This window comes from Aptenodytes patagonicus, chromosome 1 (assembly GCF_965638725.1).
Source record: "Aptenodytes patagonicus chromosome 1, bAptPat1.pri.cur, whole genome shotgun sequence".
NCBI classification, from domain to species: Eukaryota; Metazoa; Chordata; class Aves; order Sphenisciformes; family Spheniscidae; genus Aptenodytes; species Aptenodytes patagonicus.
In genome coordinates this window covers 18204776-18226690 of record NC_134949.1, presented here as the reverse complement: position 1 = coordinate 18226690, position 21915 = coordinate 18204776, and positions in this window count along the sequence as shown.

The following is a 21915-nucleotide window of genomic DNA, read 5'->3' as shown; positions in this document are numbered from 1 at the left end:
CTTGGGAACTGTTGTGTTTAATGTCTTTATCAATGGTCTGGAAAAGGCAGTGGAGTGTACTCTCATCAGTTTTGGAGATGATATCAAATTGAGGAGACCAGTCAATATGCTTGACAGCAGGGCTGCCATACAGAAGGACAGGCTGAAGGTATGGGCTGACAGGAACCTTATGAATTTCAACAGGGCCAAATACGAAGACATGCACAAGGAAAGAAAGAACCCCCTACAGTGATACAGGCTGGGGACACACTAGTTGGTGAGCAGCTCTCTAAAAAAAGGCCCTGGGGTCTTGTCAGACAGCTAGCTGAAAATGAACCAACAGCATGTCCTCGCAGAACAGAAATCCAACAACCTCCTTGGCTATATTAACAGGAGCAGAGCTGGTGGATCAAGGGGAGGGATTACCCTCCTCCATTCACCACTCATTAGACTGCATCTGGAGTACTGCGTCTAGATTTGGCCCCCCCGATACCAGATAGACATTGACAAAATGTAGCAAGTTCATTGAAGGGCCACCAAGATAGGTGGGGGTTGGAACATCTGCCCTGTGAGGAGAAGCAAAGGGAGCCTGTCTTGTTTAGCCTGGAGAAGAGGAGGCTTCGAGGAGACTGAACAGCTGACCCCCAGTACCTATGGGGAGGTGATAGAGAAGACAGAGCCAGGGTCCGCACAGTGGTGCATGGAAGGAAGACAAGAGGCAATGGGTGTAAGTTAAAGAAAGGTTCATACTGAATATAAGCAGAAACTTTTTCTGCAGAAGCAAGGAGTGGAAGCTTGGTTGCAAGCCAAGAGAAGTTGTGCAGTTTCTGTCCATCCCTGGAGGTTTTCAAGACCCAAAAGGATAAAATCCAGAATAATCTGGTCTGACCACAGAGATTACCTTGTTTTGAGCAGGAAGTTGGACTAGAAATCTCCACAAGCGCCTTCCACCCTAAATTATTGCAAGATTCTATCCTATGATCCCATGATCCTAACACAAGAAACTGCTTATATGGCTGGGTGTGCACGAGCCTCCTACATAGTCACTCTTCCTCCCCTTGAATACCCTAGTGGATTTGAACTTCCTGTACACTCTTTTTCAGGGCCTTTCTCTCCTCCTTGTTTAACTGGAGTGTGTTCTTCTTCCACATCTAGCTTGTCTTTTCATGTAGAATTATCCTCTTTGATTTTTTTTCTCCTGCTGGCATATCAAGCCTGATGCATATCAGTCCCAAGAAAAAAAACATTGCTTCAGCAGTGGGGATTAATTACTGTCCCTAGTGTCTTTAGTTCTTGCAGGAAGTCTACTTTATCTTACCCTCTTAGTTGGGGCTGCTAGCAATATGAAGTCCATAAAGATACATAAAATGCTTGAAACATTAATATGTTTCAGTGGCCGAATATAACACAATGCCATAGCTTCTGTCTCTAATCGTTGACATTATCATTATGCACACCAACTCCTGCGAAGATAACCTGATAAAATGGGTGACCTGATTAAGCACTTCCTGATTGAAGAGTGCTCCATATTAGCATGCCTTCCGTTGTGCTTCTGCATGCCAGGGGAATGATCTAAAAAAAAGCATACAAAGAGAAAAGAGCTGGAAAAACTTGCTGTAGAGCTACAGCATATAAACTGTGTGCTTCCATCTAAATCAAGAGGAGTAGAAATACAATTCTTCATGTAAGGAAGAAGTTAGGTTCACTTGCATATTGCAAAATCTTTTTCACTAATGGCTCCTTAGAGACCTTAATTATGCAGCAGTTAATACTAAATGCAAAATTTACTTAGGAAAGAGGGAGCAACTACTAATATCATTGAAAGCAGGTAGAGAAATGGTTATCAGTTTACACTGTGAGTGCATCAAGACATTGGAGCTGAATCCCAGGAGCAATGCCATTCTATAAACTTTGAGGCAGCTCATATCAATACTGTACAAAAAGAGATATTCACTTGACTAGTGCAAAGATAAGAGGACACGATTTGTAAGGACTGTGTCATGAGTTTAAGGTTAATAGGATGTCAGAGAACCTAGACACCAGACTAGGTGTCACACCAGTGAGGCTCATATATTTTGAATCACTTGACAGACAAATGCTACGCTGTTGTCCATCTGGGAAGATCAGGTCCATAGGAGACTGGGCTATTAGCTATATGCACAGAATCATCATCTGAATGTTAGAAATAACCCAGATAGGGTTCTTCATGTTGCATATGTTATAAGAGACTTAAATTGTTACTGTTACTGGCTCAGTTTGTGTGAAAGACTAAGAGAAAAATGGCCCAGAAATACAAATCTACAAAATCAAATGCAGCATCTGCACACTCTACCCCTGGTAAATATATATGTTATATCCAATATTTGGAACAATTGTGTGGTATACGGTACTTACTCTAACAGGTTTAAAGAAATTTCATCATCCAGCTTTTGTATAGTATTATATATATATATACAGTTTGTTAAAGTTGCTGGAGCATCTAGTATTGCTGAGTTATTGACAACACGTTATCTACATGGGAGGAGGGAATGGAGAGCAAAAACAACACTAAAGAATAACAGAATTGGGAAAGTAGCTACCTAGGTGTCAAAGTATTTAAGTAGAATCAAAGAAATTTGTAATACGTTTCAGTTGAACTGTCCCTGGAAATGTCAAAATGATCATAAAACAAGCCCTTGAATTCCCTGCTCTACAGGCATCACAGATTAATGCATAAACACTTAGGACCTCACTCTGTTTTTACCCTCATGCCCATGGCATATTTCATAGTGGCAGAGTACCCAGATTCCTTGTTTTAGACATCTAATTTTGATGCTCTGACTTGCTTTGTTGCATGGACTTATGTTCTTTCATTCATTCATTAGGGAACTCTGGTACTTAATATTGGTCCTCCAAATTGCATCTGTTAGAGGCCTAGAGTAGATGATTTGAACACTGCAGTGACTGTGTTTGCATGAAGAGACAGACATTTCGTTGCCCCAGTCTCACTACACTCCAAAAATATGAAAATATAAAGTTGAATGCAAAGTCAACACACATTCCTCCCAAAAATATATCATCCTTTCTTTTCTTGGAAAGGGATCACAGGTTCATAGGCAAGGAAATATTTGTAGAACTTTCCAGCTTATGTTCTCTGACAGCTAATGAGGGGACCAGAAATATGTGGTGCACTGCAAGGAGTGTCTACCTCTACCTATAGAAAGAGCCATTATTTGTCCTTTTTCCTACTGTATTTAAGTCATGGATGGAGATTACTTGTTTTTAAATATCCTGTGTAAAGTTGAATTTTGGTTGGGGGATATAGTTGCTGGAGATTGAAATGGAATTACCAGGGTGGCATGGCCAAGCACTCTAAGGAGCTGGATTAAGGCTCCAGTCTCTTTGGGGGAATGGGTTCGAATCCCAGCGCTGCCAGGAATCCTTTCTAGGATGAAGTAACGCCAGGCACAGGTATAAATTGGGAGAAGGGTGGCTCTGCAGAAAGGAATGTGGGGGTGCTGGTTGACATCAGGCTCAATATGAGTCAGCAGTGTGCCCTGGCATGCATTAAACACAGCATAACCAGCCGGTCAAAAGAGGTGATTATCCCGCTGTATTCAGCATTGGTGCGGCCTCACCTTGAATACTGTGTGCAGTTCTGGGCCCCACAATTTAAGAAGGATGTGAAGGTCCTTGAATGTGTCCAGAGGAGGGCAACAAAGCTGGTGAAAGGGTGGAAGGAATGTCCTGTGAGGAGCGGCTAAGGACTTTGCGCTTGTCTAGACTTTGAGCTGAAGGGTGACCTCATTGCTCTCTACAGCTTCCTGAGGAGGGGAAGTGGAGAGGGAGGTGCTGATCTCTTCTCCCTGGTACCCAGTGATAGAACGCATGGGAATGGTTCAAAGCTGCCCCAGGGGAGGTTTAGACTGGACATTAGGAAGCACTTCTTTACCAAGAGGGTGGTCAAACACTGGAACGGGCTTCCTAGAGAGGTGGCTGATGCCCCAAGCCTGTCAGCGTTTAAGAGGCATTTGGACAATGCCCTTAACAACATGCTTTAACTTTTGGTCAGCCCTGAATTGGTCAGGCAGTTGGACTAGGTGATTGTTGTAGGTCCCTTCCAACTGAAATATTCTAGTCTAGTCTAGTCTAGTCTAACTTTGTTGTCTCCTGTCTTCACAATCAGCTGGATTGAGCTTTCTGATCAGATTGCATTTTTCATGATGCACTATGGTTCCATGACCCCAGTGAACCATTAGAGACACAGCTTGTTTTGGGAGCTGAGACCACAAATGAAAATGGAGATACAAAGCAACTTGGATATGCCTCCCATAAATCATTACAGTAGAAAAAGACTATTTTTTTCAACTAAGGCTGGAGACATTTAGGTCTTTCACTGAAATAAAAAATGGTGCCCCCTAACCCTCACCTCCTGCCCCTGCAAAGTGAGTTTTGTCTTTATTTGTTTTAATACATTCATTAGTGACCTCTGAGATGTGCATGCAATCAACACAGTAAACAGAACTATGGTTTTGAGCAACATACAGGTAAAGATAATTTTGGTTCACCCTACTTTACTTTTTCAAGAAAATTATATTTTCTAGCCTTTTCTGATTCATTTGTACTGTGTTTTTCTTCCTTGTTAAAGAGGCAGCGTGAGTAAAGTAACACAGTGCTCACTCACCATTTAAAAATGTTACCATGACCTGCTTTATTTTGGGTGTTGTTCTACTTGACTGTGCACAGTAATAGGTGCTTCACAGTACTTCACACAGATTTTCAGGAAATACTGTCCTTTAAAGCAGCAGTACCCAATACTGCAGTATGCTGAGGCTTGGTATGAATGTTGGTTATGTTTGTTCTGTGTCGTGAAAATGCATGAACAGGTTGTCCCACTCCTTTGGCATGGGTAGCCTATACTGCATTTTGAGCAATGACACAATATTCATATCTTAAATCTCAAGCCTACACAGATCACTAATCTTAAGTCTTAGGCACTTATGAATTTACTGCATGTTAAAGGTAGGACAAGTGGGGGAAATTCGCTGCTGATATACAATTAACTGCTAAAATCAAAACCTCTTCAAGGTTCACAAATGAAAGCAACAATAATAGGCCAGCAACAGGTTTATGTATTTCAAACCATAAAGGGTGAAAGCTGTTGTTTTATGAATATTAGCATTTAACATTATGAATAGTTCACAGCATGCTCATCTGGGCATAACATTCTCAATATTTAAATATCATTCAACAGTTATGAAACTGTCTGAAAATGTTCTTCTCCCACTGATTCTAAAAATGTATTTGTTTCTTGGTTCTTTTATTTATAAATTTAAATATCAGTAGTACATCTCTATGTTATGGCTTATTAGACTTGGAAATATTTGCTTGGAAAGTAGGGGTTTTTTTAATACTGTTCATCAACTTCTTTGAGATTCATAAAACTAACTAATTGTTGTTTAAGTCTGAAATTTTCAAAATGGTATGCATCTAGATCCCAGATTTTTACCAGCTCAGGATATGTGGTAGCCATCTCTTAACTAGACTGAAATGAAGTTATGTTTCTAACTCAAATTTCTGAACATCACAGACCCATAAAACCAGAAAGGAAATTGTGATCACCTAGCCTGACTTCTATGCAACTTTCCTGTACTGATTTCAGTTTAAGTGAGAATATATCTCATAGGAAAAAATTTAGTCTTGATTTTCATATTTTTAGTGGTTAACTGCCAAGTGATCTTTTGTAAAATTTGGCAGTAGTTAATTTCTCAACTGTAAAATATGCAGAATTTTTGTGGTTTCAATTTCCAGATGTTGGGTTCTGTTATAATTTGTTTTACTAGATTGAAAAAACTTCTCTTATCACATAGCTGTTTCCTATGGCAATACCAGAAGAGAAATCCATAGAAGATAACTTAGGCTACAGAGACAAATCCTCTCTAGATTTCTTCTGGTTTACAACAGAGTCTTTCTCAGAGGTAGTTTCAGTACAGGACTGGGGCATTGGTCCAATAATCTTTTTCCATTTATGACTGCATGATCCTAAAGCAATTAGCTTCGTGAATACTCCCACTCTCTTTTTCCCCAATACCATGATTAGTCTTGAGGCTTTTCTTTGAATCGTCTCCAACTTAACAACCTACTTCTTGAATTGTGAATACCAGAACCGGACATACTATATTAATAGAAGCTGAAGTAGTGCCAAATGCAAAAGCAGAATAAGTCAGGTATTTTTATCAATATTTTCATTTATAAATCGTCAGATTTTGGCAACAATGGCCATATTCTCTGCTGATATTTACCTAATTATCCAGTATGATCTCTGTGTCCTACTCAGAGACAGTGCTTCTCAGGGCTTCGTCTCTACAGCCCAGCATTCTTTGCTCCAAGGTGTATGTCTTTTTATTTTTCTGTGTTAAAATGTATACTGTTTGGTAATCTATTGTTTAAAAAGTAACATGGTGTCCTTTCTGCTTTATTATTTAGCATTCTTTGTTCATCTGCAGCTTTATTGGTCATTTATTTTATTCCAAGTCTTTCAAGATGTTAAATAATGTATGGCAAATTAAAAGCTAATCCTGTTGGACCTCAGTGAAAGCACAATCAGTTCTGATTACCTGCTTAAAATTGTTCTTTGAATCCTGTGAGTTTTCAATCCAGGTACCGTGTTCCATGTGGTTAGATATCACTTCAGCTTCTTAATCAACTTTGCCATGTCATACCAAGTAAATTAACTCCTAGAACTCAAGTAAACCACATCACTAGTGTTGTGGACTAACCCCAGTAGGCAGCTTTTTTTTTTTTCCCTTAGTCTATGGGCCACCCCTGTAAAATGTCCATAAAATGTCCATAAAGTGTGCATTGAGTTCATTTAGTCCATGACTTTGGGCTCCATCTGTTATGATGGTCACTGAGGACAGGAGAGGTGGTGTGTTCCATTGAGTTATTGGGCACCAAAGCCGCCTCAGGTCAGGTCACTGCTGCACTTGCATTGTTTCTTGTGAGACTTGTCCTCCATTGGTTCTGGTGGTTCCTGCTATAGTATTTCCATGCAACTCAATTCATGGGTTACAACAATTTAAATGTATATCCATTACAATCTCCATGCCTCGTCTTTGGATCAGGCCATAGGTTTTAACACGGCAATGAACTCCTCCCCTTGCCCCTGCTCCAGCATGGACTTATTTATGGGCCACAGTCTCTTTAGGGGTGTACCTGCTCCAGCGTGGCCTTAGCCACAGCCACCATCTCTTAGACACGTACCTTCTGTGTCATGGCCTTAACCATGGGCCACAGTCTTTCAGGGGTAAACATGCTGCAGTGTGGACTTATCCACATCCACAGACATTGTGAGGTGTTCCAGCATGGCCTATCCATTGCCACAGATGCTTCAAGGTGTACCTGCTCCAGCGTGTACTTAACCTTGGACACAATCCCTTCAGGAGTGTACCTGCTGCAGTGTGGACATATCTGCAGCCACAGATGCTTTGAGGTGTACCTGCTCCCATGTGTACTTATCCACAGGTTGCAGTCCCTTTGACTCAAGTTCACACTGGAGTTCCAGCCTGTCCAGTACAGCAGCACAGGAACAGCAGTGATGTCCTGGCCATCTGCCAGTCCAGGTGCATCACCATTCCTCTTACCAAAATGTTCCCAGGCACAGCAGAGTAAGATGATAAGCAGTGCAGCAAGCAGCAAAAGCAAAAAGCAGCCACTAACGAGCACTAGACTCTAATATACAGTAAGGCAAGCAAGCCCCATGGCAAGCACAGGAGCCTGCCAATTAACAGCTAAACAGCAACAACAGCTATAGTTTCAGTCTAGCACACTCCAATCAAATCTGTCATTATCTCAAACCCTTCGAGCCCCAAATTGGGAGCCAAAAAGGACTGTTGTGGTTTAACCACAGTAGGCAGCTAAGCCCCACACAGCTGCTTGCTCACTCTCCCCCAGTGGGATGGGGGAGAGAATCAGAAGGGTAGAAGTGGGAAAACTCATGGGTCGACACAAAGACAGTTTAATAGGTAAAGAAAAAGCTGCACACACAAGCAAAGCAAAATAAGGAATTCATTCATTAGTTCTCATCAGCAGGCATATGTTCAGCCATCTCCAGGAAACCAGGACTTCATCACATGTAACAGTTACTTGGGAATACAAACACCAATGCTTTCATTGCTGAACTGTATTGGGTTTGCATGGCAAGGTTTTGGTAGTGGAAGGGCTACAGGGGTGGCTTCTGTAAGAAGCTGCTAGAAGCTTTCCCTATGTCAGACAGAGCCAATGCCAGCCGGCTCCAAGACAGACCCGCCACTGGCCAAAGGTGAGCCCATCAGTGATGGTGGTAGCGCCTCTGTGATAACATATTTAAGAAGGGGGGAAAAAACCTCCTGCGTGGAACAGCAGCCAGAGACAGGAGTGAGAATATGTGACAGAAACAACCCTACAGACACCAGGGTCAGTGAAGAAGGAGGGGGAGGAGGTGCTCCAGGCACTGGAGCGGAGATTCCCCTGCAGCCCATGGTGAAGACCATGGTGAGGCAGGCTGTCCCCCTGCAGCCCATGGAGGTTAACGGTGGAGCAGATATCTACCTGCAGCCCATGGAGGACCCCACACCGGAGCAGGTGGATGCCCGCAGGAGGCTGTGACCCCGTTGGAAGCCCATACTGGATCAGGCTCCTGGCAGGAGCTGTGGACCTGTGGAGAGAGGAGCCCACACTGGAGCAGGTTTGGTGGCAGGACTTGTGACCCCGTGGGGGACCCACGCTGGAGCAGTCTGTTCCTGAAGGACTGCACCCCATGGAAGGGACCCACGCTGGAGCAGTTTGTGAAGAAGGGCAGCCTGTGGGAAGCACTCATGTTGAAGAAGTTCATGGAGGACTGTCTCCCGTGGGAGGGACTCCACGCTGGAGCAGGGGAAGAGTGTGAGGAGTCCTCCCCCTGAGGAGGAAGGAGCGGCAGAGACATGTGATGAACTGACCACAACCCCCATTCCCTATCCCCCTGTGCTGCTGTCGGGGAGGAGGTAGAGAAAATCAGGAATGAATTTGAGCTGGGAAGAAGAAATGGGTGGGCGGAAGGTGTTTTAAGATTTAGTTTTTATTTTCTTATTACCTTACTCTGATTTGATTGGTAATAAATTAAAATAATTTCCCCGAGTTGAGTCTGTGTTGCCCATGACAGTAATTCGTGAATGCTCTCTCCCTGTCCTTATCTTGACCCACAAGCCTTTCGTTATATTTTCTCTCCCCTGTCCAGCTGAGGAGGGGGAGTAATAGAGCAGATTTAGTGGGCATCTGGCATCCAGCCAGGGTTAACCCACCACATGAGCACAACATCATATGGTCTGGGATATCCCTTTGGTCAGTTGGGGTCACTTGTTCCAGCTGTGTCCCCTCCCAACTTCTTGTGCACCCCCAGCCTCCTTGCTGGTGGGGTGGTGTGAGAAGCAGAAAAGGCCTGTGTAAGAACTGCTCAACAATACCTAAAACACCCCTATGTTAGCAACGCTGTTTTGGTCACAAATGCAAAACAAAGTACCACACAAGCTGCTATGAAGAAAATGAACTCTATCCCAGTCCAAACCAGCACATGTAGGAACTACCAGTGTTAATCAGAAGATATTCTAAGAGGTATATGTATTGAGAGGGTATGCTTTCCATAAACCATGCTGAATGACAAGGAATAAAAGGGTAGGAAGCGTGGCAACGGGGTACGGCATCAAATGAGGTACTGCTAGCAAAGGACAAAAAGGGTTATAAGAAGGAAGATTTTTATATGTAAACTAAGAGTGGCAGGAAAAGTGAAGAGAGGATGTTCCAATACTTATCAAGTAAGAAAGGCCAATAACAGATGATGTGAAGAAGACTGGGGAATTTAATGCCCCTTCAGCTTCATTTTCATTAAAAAGGTCAGCCGTGATCAGATGGATAACACAATTACCATCAGTGATGACAGATCAAGAATTGAGAGGTAATAAGAAAAGAATAGGTTAGATATTACTTAGATAAATTAGATGACATTAGCTCATTGAGTGTGACAATAGTCATTCCAAAGAAAAAGATTCTATGTTTATATTGCTTGAGTACATGTGGCAATAGTTGTACGTACCAACCAAATTGGGGCCCATTGCTGTTTACAGTAACAACATTAAGAATATGTCTTGATTAGCATTACCTATGAATTAGCAGCAACTGCAAGTAAGTGCTGCCACATTTATTTGACCTTTAGAAAAAACATCCTCAAATGAGTAACTACCATGGTCGGAAATAGTAACAACCTTTGAACAGGTGTTTAGATCTCAATTATTTTACTGGGGAGCCTAGTAGAAGACAGTAATTATTCTTATAAAAAACTAAAGAATATTTTCTCTTTTGTGGATAAAAGTTGTGGATAAAAATTTGAAACAGCAAGTTTTCAAATTCCAAAATCCAAAATAGATCAGGAACAGTTTCTGTGCTGAGTGTGGTATTGTCCATTCAAACTCATATACGTGACATTATTGTGTGTAAGTATCAGCTATATAAAGCAACTCTCTCATCCACAGCTGTCAAGGGAGCAACAGTAGGGGATTTTATTTTTAGAGGCTATATTATTGATCCAATTGATTTTAGAACAGCTTTCATAGCTTGGCAGAAGGCAGACAGTACTTAACAGAATATTGTCACTAGCATTCATAGAAATGATACAATACTTTTTTGACAAATTCCTTTTTAAAACTTTTAGATAAACGTTCCTGAACTAATGTAGTATGCTTTCTTTCAGGTACTGTTCCTGCAACATTTCCCTCTGTCTGCAGCATTGTCTTCTTCCCTTTACTTCCTCCAGGACTACCTCACTGCAATACCACCACATCCTTCTCGTTGCCCTTCTCTTCACCCAGTACCTCCAGTGTTCCAGAATACATCCTTCTTGTGTCCACACAGTTTGCCAGATTTATAGTCACATCCATTTCTAAAGATTAACTACCTTTCAGCATGTGTAGAGTTATGCTCAAAATCTTGTTTATGGGCAAAGAGGAAGCAAACCTTATATATAAATAAAGCCATGAATTTCAAATCATTAATGTTGACATTGATTACAGAATCATAGAATAGTTTGGGTTGGAAGGGACCTTTAAAGGTCATCTAGTCCAACTCCCCTGCCGTGGGCAGGGGCATCTTCAACTAGATCAGGTTGCTCAGAGCCCCCTCCAACCTGACCTTGAATGTTTCCAGGGATGGGGCATCCACCACCTCTCTGGGAAACCTGTTCCAGTGTTTCACCACCCTCACAGTAAAAAATTTCTTCTTTATATCCAGTCTAAATCTACTTCCCTTTAGTTTAAAGCCATTCCCCCTTGTCCTGTCACAACAGGCCCTGCTAAAAAGTTTGTCCCCATCTTTTTTATAAACCCACTTTAAGTACTGATAGGCTGCAATAAGGTCTCCCTGAAGCCTTCTTTTCCCCAGGCTGAACAACCCCAACTCTCTCAGCCTTTCTTCATAGGAGAGGTGTTCCATCCCCCTGATCATTTTTGTGGCCTTCCTCTGGACCCGCTCCAACAGGTCCGTGTCTTTCTTATGCTGAGGGCTCCAGAGCTGGACACAGGACTCCAGGTGGGGTCTCCCCAGAGCAGAGTAGAGGGGCAGAATCACCTCCCTCGATCTGCTGGCCACGCTTCTTTTGATGCAGCCCAGGATACGATTGGCCTTCTGGGCTGTGAGTGCACATTGCTGGCTCATGTCCAGCTTTTAATCCACCAGTCCCCCCAAGTCCTTCTCGGCAGGGCTGCTCTCAATCCCTTCACCCCCCAGCCTGTATTGATACCGGGGGTTGCCCCGAGCCAGGGGCAGGACCTTGCACTTGGCCTTGCTAAACATCATGACGTTCACACAGGCCCACTTCTCCAGCTTGTCCAGGTCCCTCTGGATGGCATCCCGTCCCTCTGGCGTGTCGACCACACCACTCAGCTTGGTGCCATCTGCAAACTTGCTGAGGGTGCACTCGATCCCACTGTCTATGTCATTGATGAAGATACTAAACAGTACTGGTCCCAATATGGACCCCTGCAGGACACCACTCGTCACCAATCTCCATCTGGACATTGAGCTGTTGACCACTATCCTCTGGATGCGACCATCTAACCAATTCCTCACCCACTGGACACTCCACCCATCAAATCCATGCCTCTCCAGTTTAGAGAGAAGGATGTTGTGGGGGACCGTGTCCAAGGCCTTACAGAGGTCCAGATAGACGACATCTGTAGCCCTTCCCATGTCCACTGATGTAGTCACTCCATCATAGAAGGCCGTTAGGTTAGTCAGGCAGGACCTGCCCTTGGTGAAGCCATGCTGGCTGTCTTGAATCACCTCCTTGTCCTCCAGGTGCCTTAGCATAGCTTCCAGGAGGATCTGTTCCATGATCTTCCCAGGCACAGAGGTGAGACTGACTGGCCTGTAGTTCCCCGGGTCTTCCTTTTCTCCCTTTTTAAAAATGGGGGTTATGTTTTCCCTTTTCCAGTCAGTGGGAACTTCACCAGACTGCCACGACTTCTCAAACACCATGGATAGTGGCTTAGTAACTTCATCCACCAGTTCCTTCAGGACCTGTGGATGGATCTCATCGGGTCCCATGGACTTGTGCACCTTCAGGTGCCTTAGATGGTCTCGAACCTGATGTTCTCCCACAGTGGGTGGCTCTTCATTCTCCCAGTCCCTGCCTTTGCCTTCTGCGGCTTGGGCAGTGAGGCTCGAGCACTTGCTGGTGAAGACCAAGGCAAAAAAGTCATTGAGTACCTCCACCTTCTCCATGTCCCGGGTAACCAGGTCTCCCATTTTGTTCCGGAGCGGGCCCACATTTTCCCTTGTCTTCCTTTTATCCCCGACGTACCTATAGCATCTTTTCTTGTTGCCCTTGACCTCCCTGGCCAGATTTAATTCTATCAGGGCTTTGGCTTTCCTAACCTGATCCCTGGCTGCTCGGACAATTTCTCTGTATTCCTCCCAAGCTACCTGTCCTTGCTTCCACCCTCTGTAGGCTTCCTTTTTGTGTCTGAGTTTGTCCAGGAGCTCCTTGTTCATCCATGCAGGCCTCCTGGCGTTTTTGCCTGACTTCCTCTTTGTTGGGATGCATCGCTCCTGAGCTTGGAGGAGGTGATCCTTGACTATTACCCAGCTTTCTTGGGCCCCTCTTCCCTCCAGGGCTTTGTCCCATGGCACTCTACCAAGCAGATCCAAGCAATACTGCCATCATCCGTCACCTTTTCTTAGTTGCGCTGGTTGTTATATGGGGGGGAGATCGGGCTGCATTACTTAGCTCCAGCAGTTCTCCTGGTGTGATAGGACTTTCCTCTTCGGCCTGCAGAGCAGTGAAGAGGTTCTGCAAGGGCACCTCAGGCTTCGGGGGAAGTCTCTTCCTTCTGCTGGTCCTTGCCTTTGCAACTGTCCATTCTTCTGCATTATTGCCCCCCCCCTCCCTTCTGTGTGTGTCAGTGGGGGAGTTATTGGTTGTTTGGCTGTGGGCTGCGAGTCCGCTGCAGGCTGCGCTTGGAACCAGCTATCTAGCTCCTTCTCTGCCTCCCTAATGTTACGCAGTCTTCTCACCAACAGTTCAGGTGACTGAACTGCAGGAGGTCCTCGACCTGGGCACACCTTTTTCAGGCAGGTCTGCTGCCTTTTCCCACCCCAGGAGAGAGGTCTGGGCGCTTCCTGCAGCCTGAGGTCTGCACTGCAGCCTCTCCCTTCAGCAGTTCCAGCTGCGTGGAGGCATCGGCCACCGCTGGGGTAGATGGTGCCGACTCCCCAGCTGGAGCCACAGCCTTTACCCTCAGACGAGTGCCCACCATTCTGCCTTGAGGTTTGGGTAGGATGAGTGCCCTTGACCAGTGCTCAGTTGCTGTGTTATGTATACGCCAAGTCCCCCACTCGGCCTGTGGAATGCCTCTTCTTTGAAGAGGCGCCCTCCCTGCGCACCCTCCCTCACAAACTGCTGTGCAAACTGCCGCGCCACGCCCTAGCTGACGTGCCATGCCCTGTTTGCCCGTCCTGGTCGCAGCGCTCCCTGGGGCTGCCTTTAGTGGGAGCAGGGGGTGGCAGCCCATTGCTCCTGGCCCCACCCACACCTCGCCAGCTGCCCTGGTGAGAGCTGCCGGCTCCCGGCGGGTCTCTGCACTCCCCGGTGGGTTCCCTGGCTCAGGAAACCCCCCTGTATGCCGCGATCCACCGCTCTGCTGCGGGACGCGCCTGCACCGGAGCTGATCACCTCTGCAAGTCAATTTATTAAATTATTTAAAACAATTTATTGTTTGTATAACGGAAATCTTAAGAATCTAACCATTATTAGTCATAGAATCATAGAATCATTGAGGTTGGAAAAGACCTCTGAGATCATCGAGTCCAACCGTCGACCCAACACCACCATGTCCACTAAACCATGTCCCTAAGTGCCTCATCTACTCGTCTTTTAAATACCTCCAGGGATGGGGACTCCACCACTTCCCTGGGCAGCCTGTTCCAATGTTTCACCACTCTTTCAGTAAAGAAATTTTTCCTCACATCCAATCTAAACCTCCCCTGGCGCAACTTGAGGCCATTTCCTCTCGTCCTATCGCTTGTTACTTGGGAGAAGAGACCGACACCCACCTCGCTACAACCTCCTTTCCGGTAGTTGTAGAGAGCGATGAGGTCTCCCCTCAGCCTCCTTTTCTGCAGGCTAAACAACCCCAATTCCCTCAGCCGCTCCTCATAAGACTTGTGCTCCAGACCCCTCAAGACCCCTCTTAGTCCAGAACTAATTGTTAAAGAAAGAATGATAATGAAGTTAAAATTGTTTAACACACACTTCTTAGTTTCTACCCCTATTCCTGGTGTTATGCTCACCCTTCGCCTGCTCCTCTGGGTCCTAATATTGGTGGGTTTAATCTATCAGGGGTGGGGGTTGGGGGGTGTTATGGAAAGTCAGTAGCATCTGGGGTCCTTTGCCAGGAGCAACGTGATGTTGATGTTCATGGTTTCTTCTTCCTCCTCCAGTATCCACTCTCAGTCAGTTTTTATGTTTGCTTAGATGTTTTTACATTTTGCTCTTTATTCATTGGTTTGCAGCTCCACATTACATCCAAACTTACTACGTATGGTGCTTTTTCTGTATGTTTGATACCATTTCTTTGTTCTCCTTTTTACCCCTAAAACCAGTTTTGTCCAGCTCCAGGTTTGCATCTCTATAACTGAGTGTTGGTCAGTTGCTTACAGCTGTGGGAACCCCAGTAGCAAGGCTGTGCTCCATCTCTTACCACCCCAGTCCCACACTCCTCCATGCCACATCCTGTATCTCCAGTTCTCAGAGTGCTGCTCTCATACCAGGTCTCCATATTACACAGAATAATTGGTTATTACTGTTATTGATATAAAACTATGGTTGTACCACACAAAGATAAAAAAAAGTGTTAGAGGAAAATATATCATGCCAGATCCAACAGCTTGAGAGAGGCAAGGCTGCTGCAGCTCCATGCCCCCAGGTCTAACAAGTAACGAGGCTGAAAATGTATTCCCACTAGGCACATGCATACTGAGCACAGGTATACACCACATATATATGTGTCTGGTCACACAAATAACAGACAGTCACACAGAGCACTCACACGAACACAGACAGCAGCAATGGCCTCATCCTGCTCCCCTCTCTGGCTGAGCAGGATGAAGACCTGTTAGTGGGAATATATATCATATCTATATATGTACATACAGTGTGAGTCCCTCCAACAGCTGGCCTCATACACCCAGCCTGCCCAGTCACTGTCCCTGGATCCCCTTCTCCCCAGTTGCTGGCACATGGACATAAGTAACTAGCGATAGGACGAGAGGAAATGGCCTCAAGTTGCGGCAGGGGAGGTTTAGATTGGATGTGAGGAAAAATTTCTTTACTGAAAGAGTGGTGAAACATTGGAACAGGCTGCCCAGGGAAGTGGTGGAGTCCCCATCCTTGGAGGTATTTAAAAGATGAGTAGATGAGGCACTTAGGGACATGGTTTAGTGGACATGGTGGTGTTGGGTTGACGGTTGGACTCGATGATCTCAGAGGTCTTTTCCAACCTCAATGATTCTATGATTCTATGATTCTATGTATCCCCAAGGCCACAGCCCCATTCCAGTTGCTGGTGCAGACCATCACACACACACACAGAGCTGTCAAGGACTCCCCAGTCCCATAGCCGACCCCCTGTGCTCTCACCCTTAGAGACACACAGGTGCTCTCACACCCAGAGCTGTCCCTCAGGCACACACACACACACCCCTTGATCCCAGGCCACTTCACCTTCCTGCTGGCTCCTTCAGCTTGATCTTCACTAGTGATCACACACTCGCTCGCACACCCACACTCACTCCAGTCACTGGCACCACAGACCCCATACACGCACGTGCACATGGAGTGAAGAGCCCCTTACTGGAAAATAATTGAAGTAATTTAATAAGGAGACAGGACAGACTGCAGTGATCAGGTGCAGGGCATGGCCAGACAAACATACTGACCAGCCCCTGCTTACACTCAAACAGGCCCTACTATTCCCTCATGCCTCTATTTCCCCTACTTGTTTCTTCCCAAATTGCCTAAACCCCTCCCTTTTCCCACCTTTGGTTCCTCCCCTAAACATGCCTTAATAAATCCTGTGCAATCCCAACGTGTTCTTTCCCTGCCCCCCATACTGTCCCCCACACACCTCGGCAGCAACTCCCCTTAGTCCAAAAGGTGACACTGAGATCTGGTTCCAATGACGCATTGTGATGCATTTCACACCTGGACAATGGGGCTGAGGCTCTGCTGGGAAGGGCCCAGACAGGGTGTCCCTTCCTCTGAGTCCTTAATTTGGGTTCTCCGTCTGCCATTGTGCCCCCATTCTCTGGGTTTATAGAGATGGGCTTTTGATGGGCTGATGGCTCTTCCGCAATGGGCCTGGGAGCAGCCAGAAGGGTTCCCCCACCTGTCATTGTGCCTCTGTGTTCCTTTGTGGGTGTGCAGATGAGCTTTTATCACATAACCTAACAAAAGGTACAACCATAGACACCTGATCAATTAGAGAAATTACCATCATAGCTAAACCAAGTGAAACAAAGCTGCAGGTAGGTCAAGAAATGTTCAAACACAGCAAGCTTGCCAGACCTCAGTCCTGAGGTCTTACAAACTCCATTGAGTGTACAAAGCTTACAGCCTGCTACTATCAACGGGTCTACTGTATTACAGGGCTATGTGGTTACTGTTGGCAGTTAGCTGATATACTAGGTGACACTTCAGAATCATTGGCTTTAGGCCACATGAGTCACGGTGGCACATTTGGAAGCTGTGCTGCCATATTTTCAAGAGTACTTAAACTAGCTGGGTTAAAGCTGGCTCAAGCATGTGTGAAAAAGCTGAGGTAAAATTATATATCTCAGTTGCTGGCTGGATGCCAATTTATGAAAAAGAAATAATAGATATACCCTGTTAGACTGGTTCTATGAAATCTCGGTACGTTACCTTGAAAATACAGGGAACAGATAATCTGCTGGCATAAACTGGCAGAACTGCACTGCAGTCACCTTTCCATTAACAGAGTCAATAAAATCAATGAAGCTGTGCCAGGTTAGACCAGTAGGCAACCTGGTTTGAGATGCTGAAATAGACAACATATCGATGAACAATTAATCACCTTATTTAATAATGATGAACAGAAAAGTTGTTTCCGGCCATTGGACAATTCCTTGAATAAATTAAAAATAGGTCATTTGTTATTGTTGCAATAACATATACATTAATTATTAAATTTGGTATTTTAGAATTTATTTTCTATTTGAACTCTTCCATTTAAAAGCATTTCTAGAAAGAATCACTTAAAGAAAAAGGAATAAGAGGGAGATAAATGACAGAATTCTCTCTGATTCATCTCCTACCTAAGGAGGTTATAGGTCCCTTTGTGAGGCAGTTTTTTATCTGTAACTTGTATATGTATAAAACAAATAGATGCCTTTTCCAGTTAAGTCTTTTTCCTAGTTTCCTACATGTTTTCCCTTGCAAACTTCTGAAGCTATCAGGCAATTTAAACCCAACTGGAAAGAGGGTCCTAGGTCTCAAAAACAGTGAATTCTTACAGTGTTTGTAAACTTTAGTATTGGGAGGCACCTGATAAGTGCTACAAATGTTTTGAAGACTGAGGCATGAATGCATTATTGGACATTGTGAAAGCTACATAGAATTCACACTTATAAATATCCCTGGTGAGCAAGAAAAAAAATCAGACAGAACTTGTAATCTTTCCTTTAGATGCTGGGGTCAGTCAGCCATATGCCACAAATGGGTAAGAAACTGGGTTTATTCTGTTGAGGTGGTCATGGACCTTCTACTCCATGCAGAGCTAAGTCTGTGTACTTGTCCATTTCGGATTTCATAAAATGAAACTTCCTTGAGTAGAGATCGAATCCCCTAAAACTTGTTCTTCTCATATGAGTTTACTAGCCTTCCAGATAAAGACCAGTCTTCATTCGGCCTTGCCTCAGCAATTGATTTATTCCGTTTAACAGCTTCTATAAAAGTAATGAATCCTGGGTCTCCTACAGCCTGGCTAAAATTGATGGTCCACTTAGTTATCTTGTAGAAGGACCTCAACAGCATCACCTTCATTTTGTAAGACCTACAACATTGTGAATCATGACTTGAAGGATGCTCTCCCTTTAGTCCTAAGAAAAAAGTGTGGCTTTTGTGGGATATCAAGATCTGAGATGTACCCATCCATGTCTTGTATCCCACCCTGTCTTTTGTGGGAGCTGTCCATAGCTTAATGCTACAGTTTAATGCATAGCTTAATGCTGTACAGTCATAACCACTTCTCAGACACAGGCAAGGGGCAGTTTCTTTTAGTCATACTTGGCTCCCCGTCTCCAGACAGGGAGAAGTATCTGGCCACAGTGGAAATTTTGCCACTGATTTCAAAAGGGGCAACATTTCTACAGGGTGTGGTGAGCAGAAGTTGCTTAACCCAGGTTTCTGACTTAGTAAAGGGATTGAGAGGCAATAAATTGGTTATGAAGAAGGAAATCTGCCCTATTTTTCTGTTCTTTATGTGGAAAAATATACTTCATTCTACCTTGCAGTAAAAAGGTGGGGAGAAGTTAGAGGGAAGATTTTTTCTTTTTTCTTTGTAGCTTCCAGAAAAATTCAATTATTCGTTGCCCCTTGGAATATAAAATTGTAACTCAGCATAAATGAATTGAGCAGGAAAATCTAAGAATCATTTACACTTTTTTTTAACTGAAAAGTCCCAATGTTCATTTATGATGATATTATGAGCTGCAGTGAGGTTCTCAAACATCATTAATCACTACAGATGGCTACAAACCCATTAAATCTTTTAAGCACCTGTTTGCTTATCAAATGCTCACATGGTAAGCTACCCTCTGGTTCACGTAAGTACATTAGTTTTAGAACATATAATTAGCTTACAATAACTGTACTTGTGCTAATTACCAGGCCCCTGAAAGAAAGAAGTGGATCCTGTTGAGTAATGGGGGTGGCTGGAACTTAAAAACAGAGCTTCTAGACTGAGCAACAGGCTGGATGACTCACTGTAAAATGTTTGTCTTATTTCTGGTAAGCCCAGTTCAATTCCACAGTGAGCATCTAAGTGAAATAGCTTGATTTTCTCTGCCATCAATCACAAGAGAATACCACCACACGTAATTTATCACAATTTGTCTCTTTTGAAGAGAGTTTCAGGATGGAAATAGCATAAAGACCAAATTATTTCTCACTCAGATGGATTGCACCATATTTGAGAATATGGTGTTGAACAGAAATTACAATCTGTCATACATTAAGTCTTATCAATATGAAACTCTCTGCTAGAGCACACGCTGGAGTGCTCACTTTGCCAGAAGTATTTAGTGGCAATACCATTTATTCCCAAAGTAATAGCCCCCCTGTTCGGGATGGTAGGGTTTCATTCCACCCTGCAGAATGGTTAATTTAATTAAATAAACAAAACAAAGATATAATCAGGTAAGTTTACATAATACATGATGAGAGGGTTATTTCACTAAGAGATTTCTGTGCCATGTAGCTAGCTTCATAATAAAGGAACAGGAAAATTCTTAACCTGTCCAAATAAATATAATTTTGCTAGAGCTATGCATATTTCTATCATCTCTGGGTGTAGCCTGCAATTTTCTCATAAACTACCCTAAATCCAGATCTAGTCTGAAAAACTGTATTCTGATGGCACACTACAGAAAGAATGCCATGTGAGCAATCAGATGTCATCTTGACAATGCTGAATACTGATCAGCTTTTTTTCATAAATAATTTCCCAAATGTCTATCTCTGTATACTCTCATTGTACATACTTTATATAATCCTACCAGAGAAAATACACTAAAACTAAAACTAGAACAATATCACAATACAATGCTGTAAACTAGAAATGCAGTTACTTCAAAACTTATCTACCATAACCATACCATAAGAGCAACCCAAGCCAAACTACATTTATAAGCTTTGAATTAAGTTTGATTAACTAAAAAATCTGAAAAATTCTGCAATAAGTTTTTGTTTTATTTTCTGAAATAGCTTTTCATGCCACAAGATTCAGAAATCTGAAGACTGAGATATAGTCACAATGCTGTACAGTCATTTTGCTGAGGTTAATCAACAGAAATTTTAACAATGGCTGCAAAACCCTTAATTATTTCAAGGACAGTATATATCTACCCATTCTTGTCCTTATTTATCTGGACACTGACTACTCCCATTTCATTTGGAATACAGTCTGGACTGATTGTCCAGATGCCAGTTTGTTCTAAAAGACATGCTAGACATCATCATCAAAGAAGGTGAATTGTAAAAAGCTGGAATGTCTGCTACAGGTTTATTGCTTGAAATGTGTTTCTTCTCAATCTGGTACTGCCTGAAAGATCTTACCAAAAGATGTTAGAAGTTTCTCAAAGTCCTACAAGTAGCTGACTAAAATATGTGCTGGTGAGGAGAATGTACGAAGGGATAGATTGAGATAAGAGCTGATGAATTAAAACTACTTTTAAACACATCTCAAAAAGGACTAAACTGTGCAGGAATAAAAAAAAATATTGACACCCTGAATATAAGACATTCTTATTTTAATCCTGTAAAGTTTAGGTCCTAGAGAATCTTTGTTAAGAGAGTTTTTAAGCTCAGAGGGTAGAAAAAATATAATTTATAAAGTCAAAGGGAGGGTGGATGGAAGCTCGTTCTTTTATATACCCTCCAGTCTCCTCTAGGCATTCAACATAAAAAAGTACATTACTTTATATCCTTCACTGTCTTACTCTCAGACAGAATCAAATTTAAGGATTTGATTTGCAACTTACGCATTGACCCTAGTAAATCAAAGGCTATGTCTTAGAGGTAAAGCTTGTTCCCAAAAATCCGTGGCAAAAATTGTTGTTTAATTATATATGTACCATAGTCTGACTTTGAAAAGTACTTGCAAGTGAAAGGAAAGCTGTCTTCTGAACCCCTTAAATTGGTGCCAGTTCAACTAATGGGCCAGTTAATTAACTAATGGGTGTGATTTACAGGCCTTCTCCTGAGGTAAAACAGATTAAATATACCACTTAATTGCCTAGTATGGATTGACAGAGTTTATTGGTGAGCCTGGTCCAAAGTTTCCGCAAAATGTCTTGAAGTGCATTTCCATTGGAAGAATATCAGCAGGTACAGAAAAGGAACAAATGGGACATATGGTAATTCTTCTAAAACATTAATGTGTTTCTCCTTAATAAAACTTGATGTAAGAATGACAATTACTGCCAAGTGTGATAACAATTCATCTAAATTTTAGTAAGATTTTGTTAAGAAGGGAGGACTGACCTTTCAAAGCCTTACAACCTGGTTGGAGAATTTTATACAGTAAAAAGTATATTAACTAGCACAAATGAGACATCAGAATTATCAGCCATATCCTATGAAATTGATAATAATTC